Source organism: Phragmites australis, chromosome 6, assembly GCF_958298935.1.
Source record: "Phragmites australis chromosome 6, lpPhrAust1.1, whole genome shotgun sequence".
NCBI lineage: Eukaryota > Viridiplantae > Streptophyta > Magnoliopsida > Poales > Poaceae > Phragmites > Phragmites australis.
This window is the reverse complement of record NC_084926.1, coordinates 18,884,298-18,898,415: the sequence shown is the minus strand read 5'-3', so window position 1 is coordinate 18,898,415 and position 14,118 is coordinate 18,884,298. Positions and strand designations below refer to the sequence as shown.

The 14,118-nt window shown below is 39.6% G+C and overlaps 1 pseudogene; it reads left to right on the top strand.

Annotated features, from left to right (window-relative positions):
• Positions 1–11,366: 11,366 nt before the first annotated feature.
• On the top strand, positions 11,367–12,368 carry LOC133923046 (glutathione S-transferase T3-like; annotated as a pseudogene).
• The last annotated feature ends 1,750 nt before the right edge of the window (positions 12,369–14,118 follow it).

The window sequence follows — 14,118 nt, the reverse complement described above, 5'->3', positions numbered from 1 at the left end:
TTTTTTTGCATCTTAAAACCAATTGTCTGAAAACTTAAGCTTAACTACTTTCTATTAATTTCATTATTTTTAGGAAAAGCATATATTTTTTAAAACAATACTGAGGATATCATTTGCAACCCTCAACAGTGTTCTTACTGGCCATGGTCCTGTTTCGAAGTAAATATACAGTAAAATAATTTTTAAAAAATCAAACCAAGATTCCCTTGGCTCTCGGTGCCCGTGACCGTCGTTTGTTGTTTTCTATGTTTTTATATTTGTTGCATATTTTCTTTTGAGTTGTATTTGATTAGCTGTTCGTGTATCTTAATGCGAAAGATACATAGCTCTCTTCCGTAGTCTGCAAAATTAGCCAATGGCAACTGAAGAAGTGGTGAGTTGGTAACAGCTTCACAGAGAGGACAATTATCGCATCTTGATCGTTCTTCAGAAATGTTTTGGATCTTTGTTCGCAGTGGTAAGACTTCATTAGCACTTCGACAACGAAGGAGGTGAGAATGATATGGCAGAGGCTATCGATCGACGGCATCTTTTAATTTTCTTTTTTAATAATGGAATAGGTTATCCCAGCCTCTGCGTCACAATCTCTAGTTTTCTGCGTGTGATGATGTAATGTTTGAAAATGAAAGAAACTGAGAAACGTGTCACAGTCTCGTGCTATGAAAAACCGTATGCAATCCGCGTGAATCAATGCTCAATGCGCGTTCTTTCGCCTATAGTGAATACAGATATCAGCAAGAGAGTATTCCTATAGGCGAAAGCCCTGTATATTCACTTTGTAAACCAGAAATTTGGTGCTAGAGGGCTTCATGGGCCCTGCCTGGTTGTTTGGATTTCATGTTCCATAAATAGGTTTTGCGAGAAGGCATTTTGGTGCGAATATTAGCAAAACTGGCGTTAATATTGTTATTCATAATAACAACCCTTACTAGTTTGTCTCGGTAAGTGTCATTTTCACGTTTCAATAAAATCTTATGATGGAACATAAGATACTTTTAGGTTTAATTTAATCATAAATAATTTATAGGTAGAAACTGATAAACTGTTATGATCATATCATCAGAGCATAATCTAGATATGTATACGAAATCATTACATATGACTAGATCTACTATACCCAAAATTAAGAACCACAGGAAATAAAGTACGAGAAACATGCTTTTTACGTACTGGTTCTGCGTAGTGAAGGTTGCTGAAGATGCTGGTTGCACCATGTTGATGGTATGATCGATCCTGTTGACGACGCGCCGAAATTGTTGACGATGACAGCGGGCAGCGCCCAAGCGACCAGGAAGGCAAACTATGGTGAAGAACTTGAGCAGTCGCGCGGAGCGCTTCCTAAAAACCTTATTCGCCCTCTCCCGGTGCAAGATCTCAAGAGCGAGGGTTTCGGAGACCTGCTCTCCCGGTTGCCGGTGCACGTCGATGCCGGGATGGAGTAGACTACAACGGCAGCACAATAGAAAGAGAAAGAGACAAAACCCTAACTCTTATATAGACTCACTAGATGAGAGCGTTCCCAATTTTAAGGCTACTCTTAATTAGCAGTCTATGTTATACGTGTTCCCAAAGAGATAAGGTCTTTGTATATATATAAGGGGAAAACCCCTCACCTCCACCTCCATTAGCAATATAGTACTAATAAAGGGTGGGCCTTAACATGGACCACCTCTCCACAATATGAGCTTTTGAGATTTAATAGAAATTATTACATAGGCCGGCCCCAATAATTCTAACAATCCCCCACTAGATCTCAATGTCCCATAGAGAATTACCAGTTTTCCACTATTATTTGATATACCAGTGTTTCAGTAAAGATTTAAGTTGAACATCCACCTAGAACATCTTGAACAATGGACTATACCTTAAATTGCAAGTTTTGTGCAAACAAGTTTCATTTAAAGTCATAATTGATACTTGGCTGCCAGTAGACTACCTCGCGGGTGGAGCATATAAGTCCTACTCCATGGTCTCTTCATTAGTTTACTAGAGATCACCCAAATGTCATAGACTACGACCAACAGTCAGACTCATATAGGTGTGTTATTTCAAAAATGCCCTATAGATCAACATCTTTACTATTTAAAGCCAACAGAACACATTAAGGCATTAGTCAACCTGCCTTACAGATATCTAAGAGTATTTTATCTTCACTCGAGTGGGTCAAACAACAAATATACTCTCCTCTAGTTAGACCAATAGCTTGTTCTTCTCCGGTCCTAATTCACGGGATCTCCGATCACATAGGTTAGGTTACCACTATGGTATAACTCACATGGGTCTCATACCTATCTCCTTCGATGCATTATTTATCACACTCTGTGATAGTCCATTTGTAAAGGGATTTGACAGGTTCTTAGCCGTTTGGATATAATCCAAAATTATCACTCCGGAGTTTCTCAATTTCCTGATAAACTTCAATCGTCTCTTTACATGCCTTGAGGACTTGTCATTATCCTTAGAACTATTTACTTTGATAATAATTGTCTGATTATCACAGTTCATAAGGATAGCCGGTACCGATTTCTCAATCACAGGTAAGTCCATTAACAACTCACGCAGCCATTCTGCCTCAACAGTGGCTGTGTTTAATGCAGTGAGTTCTGCTTCCATAGTTGACCTCATCAAGATAGTCTGTTTGCAAAACCTCCATGATACAGTAGCACCACCTAGAGTGAATACAGATCCACTTGTGGCGTAAATCTCATCAACATCAGATATCCAGTTTGAATCACTATAACCCTCTAGTATCGATGGGTATCCGGAATAGTGAAGAACATAACTCATAGTACCAAGCAAATAACGCATGACTCGTTCAAGCGCGCACCAATATTCATCACCCAGGTTAGAAGTAAAGCAACTCAATTCGCTCACAGCAAATGAGATGTCAGGCCTTGTAACACCAGTTAGGTACATGAGCGATCCAATAATCTGAGAGTACCTCAGTTGGTCCCTGCCACTTTTCTTATTTTTTTCGAAGTATCATACTAGGATCATAAGGTGTTGGAGAAGGCTTGCTATCCTGGTAGCCAAAATGGCTCAAGACCTTCTCAACATAATGAGATTGTGTAAGAGTAATCTCATTCTTTCCTTTGATTAACTTGATGTTTAAGATTACATCAGCCTCATCCAGATCTTTCGTATCAAAGCTTTGAGATAAGAAAGACTTGACCTCATTAACCACGTCAAGTTTTGTCCCAAATATCAGTATGTCATCAACATACAAGCATAATAAAACTCCCTCACCCCCACCATGGCGATAGCACACACATTTATCTGCCTCATTGACCGAAAAGCCTGCAGATGTTAAAGTTCTATCGAACTTCTCATACCATTGTTTAGGAGCTTGTTTAAGGCCATACAAGGACTTCAACAACTTACACACCATACCTTCTTTACCTTTTACTACAAACCCATCAAGCTGTTCCATACAAATTTTCTCGTCTAACTCTCCATTAAGAAAAACTGTCTTAACATCCATTTGATGAACGATGAGACCATATAAGGTAGCCAAGGAAAGTAGCACTCGGATAGTAGTCAATCTCGCAACAGATGAATAAGTGTAAAAGAAGTCTTCACCTTCCTTTTGGGTATAACCCTGGCCACAAGCGAGCCTTCTACTTTTCAATAGAACCATCGGGCATAAGCTTCTTCTTGAATACCCACTTGCAACCCACATGTTTGCATCCATAGGGTCATTATGTGACTTCCTAAGTTCCGTTTGCGAGGATGGAATCCATTTCGCTCCGTACAGCCTCCTTCCAGTAGTCTGTATCTGGAGATGCAAACGCTTCTGAAATAGACTTGGGAATGTCATCCACAAGGCATACAATGAAATCATCACCATAAGACTTTGCAATCCTTTGTCTCTTACTCCTCCTAGGAGCTTCACTGTCATCCTTCTCGGGATCTTTGCTCATGTACTTGTTCAATAATCTCAAGAGACAGAGTAAGTTCAGATATTATCTCAGACGATAGTCTAGACATACTATGTAAATCTTTCATAGAAAATATGAGCTCAAAAAATGTTGCATCACGAGACTCCATCATTGTATCAACATGTACGTCAGGTACCTCAGATTTAACCACTAAAAACCTATAGGAAATGCTCCGATGAGCATATCCCAGAAAGACACAATCTTTTGTTTTAGGTCCGAGCTTGCGTTTTTTAGTTATTGGTACATTGACTTTTGCCAAGCATCCCCAAGTACGTAAATAAGAAAGTGATGGCTTTCTCCCTTTCTATTCTTCATATGGGATTTTCTTCTTATCAATGAAAGAAACTCTATTCAGGACATGACATGAAGTCAACAGGGCCTTTCCACACCATGCCTTAGATAATCCCGCAGTGTCTAACATGGTATTAACGAAGTCAGTCAATGTGCGATTTTTCCTTTCGGTAATCCCATTTGATTGGGGTGAATAGAGAGACGTCCTCTCATGAATAATCCTATATTTCTCACAGAATAAATTGAAATCACGAGAGAAATACTCTCCACCATGATCCGTCTTAATTCTTTTGATCTTTCTCTTTAGTTGATTCTCAACTTCTGCCTTATAGATTTTAAAATGATCTAGAACCTTATCTTTCATTTTCAACAAATAAACATAGCAATATCTAGTCGCATCATCAATCAAAGTCATGAAATATCTTTTTTTTTCACCCTTCGTCAACACACCATTCATTTCACACAAATCTGAATGTATGAGTTCTAGAGGTGCCAAATTTCTCTCATCGGCTGCCTTGTGGGGCTTACGAGGTTATTTTGATTGCACATAACTATGACACTTAGAACCTTTGACCATGGAAAAATTTGGAACTAAATTCATGCTGGAAAGTCGAGTCATAGAACCAAAATTCAAATGACATAACCAAAAATGCCAAACACTAGCATCATCATTAGTATTGCCACAAATATGGTTCACATACTTATTACTGAAATCAGAAAGGGAAAAACGGAACATGTCTCCGCACTCATAGTCTTTACCAATAAATTGTCCATGCTTTGACATTACTACTTTATTGGACTCTAACACCACCTTAAACCTGTCTCTACAAAGAATGGAGCCGCTAACTAGATTCTTGTTCATTGTAGGGACATGCTGCACGTTCCTCAGTTGCATGATCTTTTTTAAGTAAACTTTAGATCTACCGTGCCAACACCACGAACAGAAGCATGTGACCCATTCCCCATTAGGATGGAAGAATCAAAGACGACTTGATAAGAATAGAACATTGAGATATCAGCATACATATGAACATTGGCCGCTATATCAATCCACCAATTAGTAGATTGAAATACTGAAAACACTGAAGGTAAATTTTCATACCTTGCAGCTCCGTTTCCAGCTTCGCCAATGGTCACCATATTAGGATATTTGAGTTCTTCTTTTATGGAGCCTTTCTTCCCTTGCGGTCTGGACAATCCTTGGCGAAATATCCAATCTCACTGCACACAAAGCAAGACAGTTTTGCTGTGTTCATCATCTTCTTCTTCTTGAAAGTGGTAGTTTTATTTGGCTTATTATCTTTCCCTTTGTTCTTGTTGTGGAAGGGCATTTGCACCATATTGGCGCTAGTCTGTCCCTCGCCTCCTTTTAGACTCACATCCTTAGCCCGAGCTTCCTGCTCAACATCAAGAGACGCGATCAAACTCTCAACAGTAATCTCTTGTCTCTTGTGCTTTAGAACAGTGGCAAAGTTTCTCCACGAAGGAGGTAACTTGGCAATGATGCCTCCAGCCACAAACTTGTCGGGTACTTTGATCTTGAGGAGTTCGAGTTCCTTCACGATGCACTGAACCTCATGAGCCTACTCGACTACAGAGCGATTTTCAACCATCTTGTAGTCATCATACTGCTCCATAATATGCAGTTCACTTCCTGCATCTGATGCACCAAATTTAGCATTCAGTGTATCCCACAGCTCCTTCGTACTTTGTATGTGCATATACACATCACAAAGACGGTGACCAAGAACGCTAAGAATGCATCCTACAAAGAGTGTATTGGCATCCGTGAACGTCTTTTCCTGCTCAGTAGTAAGGGTTTCTTCCGGCTTGCCATTAGCCACCCAGTAGACTTTCATAGCCGTTAACCACAGAGTGACCTTGACTTGCTATCTCTTAAAGTGCACACAAAAAACTTGTCTGGTCCCAGTGCATCGACAAAACCAGCCATTGATAAACCTAAGTGCCTATAATAAGGTTTTGGATTGATGAAATATAAGGCACTTTTAGGTTTAATTTAAATAATTCATAAGTAGAAACTGATAAACTGATATGATCATATCATCAGAGTATAATGTAGATATATGTACGAAATCACTACATATGACTAGATCTACTATACTCAAAATTAGGAACTGCAGGAAATAAAGTACGAGAAACATGATTTTTACGTACTGGTCCTGCGTGGTGAAGGTTGCTGAAGATGCTGGTTGCACCGTGTTGATGGCACGATTGATCCTGCTAACGACGCGCCGAAATTGTTAACAATGACAGCGAGTAGCGCCTAAGTGACTAGAAAGACAAGCCGTGGTGAAGAACTTGAGCAGTCGCGCAGAGCGTTTCCCAAAAATCTTATTCGCCCTCTCCCGGTGCAAGATCTCAAGAGCGAGGGTTTTGGAGACCTGCTCTCCCGGTTGCCGGTACACACTGACACCAGGATGGAGTAGACTATAGCGGCAGCATAATAGAAAGAGAAAGAGGTAAAATTCTAACTCTTATATAAACTCACTAAATAAGAGCGTTCCCAATTTTAAGCTACTCTCAATTAACAATCTATATTGTATGTATTCCTAAAGAGATAGGTGTCCTTGCATATATATGGAGAAACACCCACCTCTACTTTCATTAACAATATGATATTAATAAAAAGTGATCTTAATATGAGCCACCTTTCCATAATATGAGCCTTTAAATTTTATTAGAAATTATTACATGACTGATCCTTAATAATTCTAACATCTTATATGCATTTTTTTCCTTCCACAGGAGATATCATTGCTGAGTCTTCTGAATATCCAAGACTCTGCTAACGCGTTCATCGAAAAAAAGGAAAAAGGAAAAAAAATGGACTGCTCATGAGTTCGCAGCCCGGCTTCTTGGCCGCCTGCAGCGTAGGCCTGAGCATGCTAGTTGTTGGGTCGGGCTGGCTAAATACAATACGATCCTGGGCTCCTCCAAAGGGGAAAAAAAAGGTTAAATAGCCTTGAAAAAGACAATTGCGAAGCTGCAAATACCTGAATACGGGAAGTTTCGTGGTGTTTCACACAGTAATATAAGTTCATATGTTTGAAACCTGGAAATTCAGACTGCAATGCATGCAAATAACCCATCCAACCTTACAATGATGAGATCGACTCTGCTCACATGAGAAAGACAAATTCGATAATTTATTTTACTACATTTGTTAGTATATAGCCAGAAAAGTAAAGGTTAAAGGTGTGCATATATAGAATGAATGTACCGATGTTTTAAAAGACAAGTAAATCAAACCAGAGGTAGTAATACTTTTCCATATTAGACAGAAGTCTGAACATGACAACTCTGAAAACCATTGGCACAAAGCAATGGCTTTCAAAAATCTCATTCATCAACTTTAAGCCTTTGACAACTTGACACCTGAGAGGCTGAGGGGGGAAAAAAACTCTGAAACGGGGCCTGCTCAAAGTCTGAAACACAACGCTAGATGCGAACAGCGAACATGCTAAAAATGTGAAAATCTGCACCATCTAAAAGTGGCCTTCCTGTACTCATCTCATTATTCGTGCTAACAACCCAGTAGTACAACTTTGAACCGTCAGAAAATGAGCTGCCTAAAAGTTATCATCTGTCTTAAAAACTATTTTCTTCTCAGAGAAAGAGAACGTGCAGTGCAGCTAACTGATTTATTCCTAACTTCATTTTGTCTATAAAATTTGTGACCTTTCTGAATTACAGCACGAGTGTAAGACAACTTAATTAAGTAGCCCCTCCATCTTATATTTTCTTAGGCCACCATGTGATGTGTGTATAAAACTTTTTGAAACTTTGATATCTTTTTTTGTTTGAAAATTAAGCAGGAGCACTGCTATATCATATATCATATAAGAAGGAAGCATGCTGGTTTTACATTGTAGCTATTACATAAAACTGAAATGATCTCGTCTCTAGTCAACATTAGGAAACTAATCTATCTCAGGGGCTTCGCAAGGCAATTTCTGAAACTTTGATCTCCGCTGGTCATATAAGAGCTTCTCATCAAAAGCAATTTCACAGATTGTCCTTCTGAATTTTAGCTAAAAAAGTTCCTATAGTAATCATTTGTTAGGTACCATTGCTAAAAAGTTTGTTCGGTCGGTGAAGACTGAAGACACTAGCACTGCAACTGTATATGATGTATGGAGGGTAGTTAAGCGCCCGATCAGCCATGTTAACCATATCGGTAACATACGAACAAAAAGACTAAAGTGAATTCAATTATAGAAATAGCTAAAACCTAATAGACGGAGTGAAATCCTTCGGTGGCAAAAGATGGCTCACATTTTTCTTCAAACAGTACTAGTAGAAAATGGGAAAGTTTGAATCCAGCTGTGGCTTTTTAGTAGAAAATGGGAAAGTTTATATCAAACAGTACTAGTACAATTTGCACCTTTTTAGTCTAACTAGCAGGGTGGCAGGTGCAACTGCGCGGCTAGTATCAAAAATCCAGCTGCGCATATACCATTGTATCATTTTGACTTTATCACCAATTTATACTTTACCTTACCATCGTCTTTTTTTTTCCTATCAATGCTATGCCTGCTCCTTGATAAATATTCAAACCTAGGTCTACCATAACCATGTTTTCATCTCTTCGAGCACTATATCATCATCTATTTGCTGTATTTCATATAGTTTATACTCTTTAGGAACTTATTCTTATTTTTCTTTGTATCACAATAGATTAACTTTTGTTTATGCTGATAGGTCATGCATCATCTGCGTGATTTGAGAACTACACCTTTCCTAGTCACTTTGTTAACACCACAACCTTGAGCTACATGGTTCAAGCCCAATGCCCATACATTTTCACTCCCATAGTACTTTGCAGATCAATGGCTTTGTCAACGTTCCTGGTCACTTCTAGAGGTTACAATTCCGCTATTAGCGATCCGTGGGCTACATCTTTGTCTGCTGCCAAGCAAATGTCACGGCTTTAAGCTACGGGTCCAAAGACGGTGCAATAACACATGTATCCCCCACCGATTCTTGTTTCCGTTGATGCCGGTGTCCATATGTGTCGCTCGACTTCTCTTTTTCGTTGCATCTACCTTGTTCATCCGCCATTAATTAGATATGTGGTCCGAGCTCGTCTCTCGCTTCAACACCACTACACTTTGTAACATCCATAGCATTAACATCCTCATGCCCGGCACTGCACACATCCCCTTTAGCTGTTGCAGAGTGTGCAACTGCATCGACCGGTTCACACTACATCGTCCAGTTGAACTGCTAGCCCATCTATGTCGTTTGGGAGGGAGAGAATAGTTTAATTTTGTTTTGACCGAACGCTTATTTTTCCACAATCTAAATAAATCACTCATCCTCTTGTATAGGGTCTTTATGCCTTTTCTTTTTATGAGGAATAAATCATTAATAATTTAGGATATTACCATGTATATTTTAAGGATGGAATCTCCATCGTGCACACATTCAATTTTCATGCAATAGGTTTCTAAAAGCTACTATGGTACTGCAGCACGGTCTTATCCTCCAAGCGTAATATCTATCTTTACACGGGAAGAATCCCCACATAAGGAAAAGAATATCCCGGGACATACCAGTAAAGTCGAATTTCGCTCGGGACTCCTTAGAGCATCTCCAAGAGAGACCCTATTTGCTTCCCTATAGATAAATTTAGTGATTTTTGACTAAAAAGCACTCTCCAACAGCTCCCCAAAATGATTCCCTATTTTTACCGACTCCCTAAACGCACCCCCGTCATCTCCAAATCTACAGAACCAACTTCGTTCCCAATATCTTCCCCCGCCGGGTTCCCGCGCGCTGGACGCATGTTTCCTCCCCTTTCCCGCGCCAACCCGAAACCCAATTGGCGGCTCCCGCCCTCCCGCCGCGCGCTCCCGCCGCCGCAACGTCTTTCGCGCTCCCGACGCGCGCTCCCGCCACCGCGATGACTTCCCCGCCGTCCCAACCGCGACCACTTCCGCGCCGTGGACGCCCTGACGCGCGCTCCCGCCACCGCGACAACTTTCCCTCCGTCGACGCCTCGACCGCGACGACCCCTCCCTCTCGCCCCGCACCGTCGACGGCACGGACTGCGACGACCCCTGCCCGGGCCGGTCCCCCTCCTCCTCCTTCCTCGACGACCCACCTCCCAAGGTATGAACATGTCCCTTTCTCCCTCCCTTAGAAAAAATCTTTGTGATTGTTGGCTGTGTGCTTTAGTGCTTTTAATTTTGTGCCGGTTTAGTGGGTAAAAGGTATTATGAAGGAGTAATTTGTGATGGAACGAAGAGATGAACGCTTTGTTCTAATTTTGGTCTCAGCTCTAGCTTTGCAGTGGTTTCCTGTGATGATTAGAACTTGCAAGGGGGAAAAAATGTTTATAGTTCTTTTTGCTTTTAATTTGCTTTGCAACAGAGTAGTACTTGGAATAAAGCAAATGCGTAATTGATCTGATTTCATTTTGGGACAGTGTATGTTCTTGTTCGGTAGGCTGACATAACATGACACCTTGAATTTGTGTCATAATATTGCATTTTGTTGTGAGCATCTCTAGATTGTGTAAACTCTTGAGTATGCTGGAGGAATGCCTATCAACACTTCTAATTTGTGGACTTCCTTTTGGTATTACACATTAAGATGTTAGTAATAAAATGCACTTCCTTAACCTTTGCATTTCTAAATTTAATAAGCAACTTCGTAGGTGTAATTTGTCCATTCATACTTTTATCATTTCTTAGTTTTACAAAATAGTATGGACTACCATGTCTAGGCTTCACCATTTTTTGTTCTTGAGATGTTCACTCCTGTGTTGGAGCATAAGAATATAGAGTTGTAACTGAACTAAGAATTGTGTGCACTTCTAGAATAACTGAGTAGAATATCTCAATGTAAATATACAATATTCAGTTTTGTTAGATTTCAACAATTATACAAAGAGATAGACAAAATTAGTTAATGCGTGAGAAATGTTATTCGAAGTACCCAGAATCCATATGCATTTAAAGCTGCAAGTGCCATTTTTCAGCCGCTTGGGAAATTTTGGTGGAGTTCAGTCATTGTATTCAGTATGTGTTGAAAATGACTTAAATGTCTTGCATAGTTATCCTGCATAGTATTGTAAAACAATTGATATTTTTTATGAATTTAATAGGGACTATGAACGGAAGTGGATATTATTCTACCTTGATGAATGAGGAGAGCAATGAACTGATTTGGGATGGATTGAGTAGCCCACCTGAGGAGCAAGTTACACTAGTTATGAAAGTTATACCCACCGTTAGACCAAGCCAAAAAAGAACAAAGAATTTCAGTGAGAAGGAAGATGAAATTTTGGTGTCGGCATGGCTCAATATCAGTATGAATGCAGTCCAAGGCACCGATCAATCTTGTTCTACATACTGGAAGAGAATTTATGATTATTTCCACTCCAATAAGAACTTCACCTCAGATCGCTCACAAAAGTCCCTCTTGCACCGTTTGTCTGCTATTAAGAAAATGTGAACAAGTTTGCCGGATGTCTAAGCCGGATTGAGGGTAGAAAGCAAAGCGGAGTGTCTTACCAAGACAAGGTTATTTACAAGTTTTTCATATAATTTTATTGTCTATACAACAACATGAGTTGGTGCTAAACGTACTGACTTTTTTTTTGAATTGTATAGCTAGTGCAGGCATGCACTTTGTTCAAGTCGAAAGATAACACCAATAAGTCATTTCAATTCATGCATTGCTGGAACCTCTTAAGAACACAGCTAAAGTGGATTGATAGGCAGACACAAAAGCCACCTCGCAAAAAACAGGAAGACAACTGACACTTCAAGTCCAGCTACGTCTACTCCTATTTGCCCTGATGAGAGTGAGGCTGCTACTCCAGAGTATTCTATAATGAAGAGACCAATAGGAAAGAAGAGGGAGAAAGAAAAATTACGTAAAGGTGGAGATCTTATATACATGGAGGCATTAGATAATTTGTTGGCTAAGAAGAAAGAGGCTGATGCAGAGAAGGAGCTTAAGAAAGATGACAGATACAAACAAGCATATGCACTGGAACAAGAGAGGGTTGCAATGGAAAAAGAAAATCTAGAGTTAAAGAGCAAAGAGTTTGAGTTCAAGAGAATGTTGGAAGAAGAGAGAATATTGGGAACGAAGTTGGTTCTGTAGATTTGGAGATGACGGGGGTGCGTTTAGGGAGTCGGTAAAAATAGGGAATCATTTTGGGGAGCTGTTGGAGAGTGTTTTTTAGTCAAAAATCACTAAATTTATCTATAGGGAAGCAAATAGGGTCTCTCTTGGAGATGCTCTTAGCAGCCATGTCTACGGCTGAGAAATCTAGCCATCGGCGCAATGGCAAGAGGTGTGCTAGCTACTAACATGCCTGTTGCCACGGCAACGGATTTTGCTACCTTCGCCGTCAGGTCAACGACTATTATGTCACTTTTACAGAAACTATTTTTCGAGACACCCATGATACCTTTCTATAGGCGGGTCAAATGACAAATCGTTTGAGCGATTTCTAGAGGCGGGTGACAGAAGAAACCGCCTGTGTAAAGGTTATTTCTACAGGCGGTTCCTTATGTGAACTGCTTGTGAAAATCGTACTATTTTTATAGGCGGTTCACATAAGGAACTGCATGTGGAAATGATTATTTTTACAAGCGGTTCCTTATATGAACCGCATGTGAAAATGGTACGACTTTCACAGGAGGTTCACATAAAGAACTGCTTGTGATAATGGTAATTTTTACATGTGGTTTCTTATGTAAACTGCCTATAAAAATATAGGGCTATTTTCAGAAACGGTTCACATAAGACCTATAAAAATAAATGATAACTTATCTTAAAAAATTCATAACTTTTTCATACGAACTTGGATGGAGACAAATTTTATATGAAAATTGTAGCCCTTGATGAGATCTACAACTTTGTAGTTCAAAACTTTTTTATTTAATGTAATTTATATATCCAAATAATCAGTTAAAATTTTACACATAAGTTTCGATCACACATATGCTATTGTTACCGTAAGTCATATTAATGCAAATAAACTCAGAGAAAAAAAAGAATACTACTAACTTCAACATCTCCAGCAAGATCAACTAGAAGAAGATCAAAGACCCCCAATATCAATAACAATACTCTACTTACAAAAGTACTAGTGATAACAATAGCATCAAGTGTCATCAAGCATCAGTACGACCACAAATATTTTTTATTTTTATTTTATTTCTTTTATTTTTCTCACTTCAGCAGCACTAGATTAGGAATCATAGTACATTTCTACTCAAGTTTGATGTAAGGGGTGATGGCTATGTACACAAATGTGTGTTCCGAAAACGGTGTAGAAACATCCGAGGGCGAGAAATCAATCTTCCAAGTCGAATTTGGCTTCGAAAAATTCGCGGAACCCGACAAAGTCGGAGAGAAACGGATATAATTTTTTCTATAGATGTCCGTAGAGTAAAAAAAACTTCTAAACCGGAGTCCATATGCAAAAATTATGGCCGTTTTACCGAAGGCGGTTCACATGCAATTATCACAGACGATTCGCTTAAGGAGCTGCTTGTGAAAACCTTTGACATAAAATGTTAAAATGATAAAATATCCTATTTCAATCACAGCTACTTGATATGTGAGGTGGTAAGATGGTTCGCGCGTGAGGGTAGATGGGAGGGACGTCGCGGGTTTGATTCCTATGAACGCAAAAACTGAAAACAGTGTGAAAATATAGCGTGGCCGTTGACCTGCAACGGTGCGGCCGCGGAGTTTCTCGGGTAAAAAAAAGTCTTTTTTTTTGCTTTTTTTTTTTGAAAAAAACATCGATTCAGAGACCGATTATCACAGACGGTTCACTTAAGGAACTGCCTGTGAAAATCTTTTTTCTTCACATGCGGTTCATTTAAAGAATCACCTA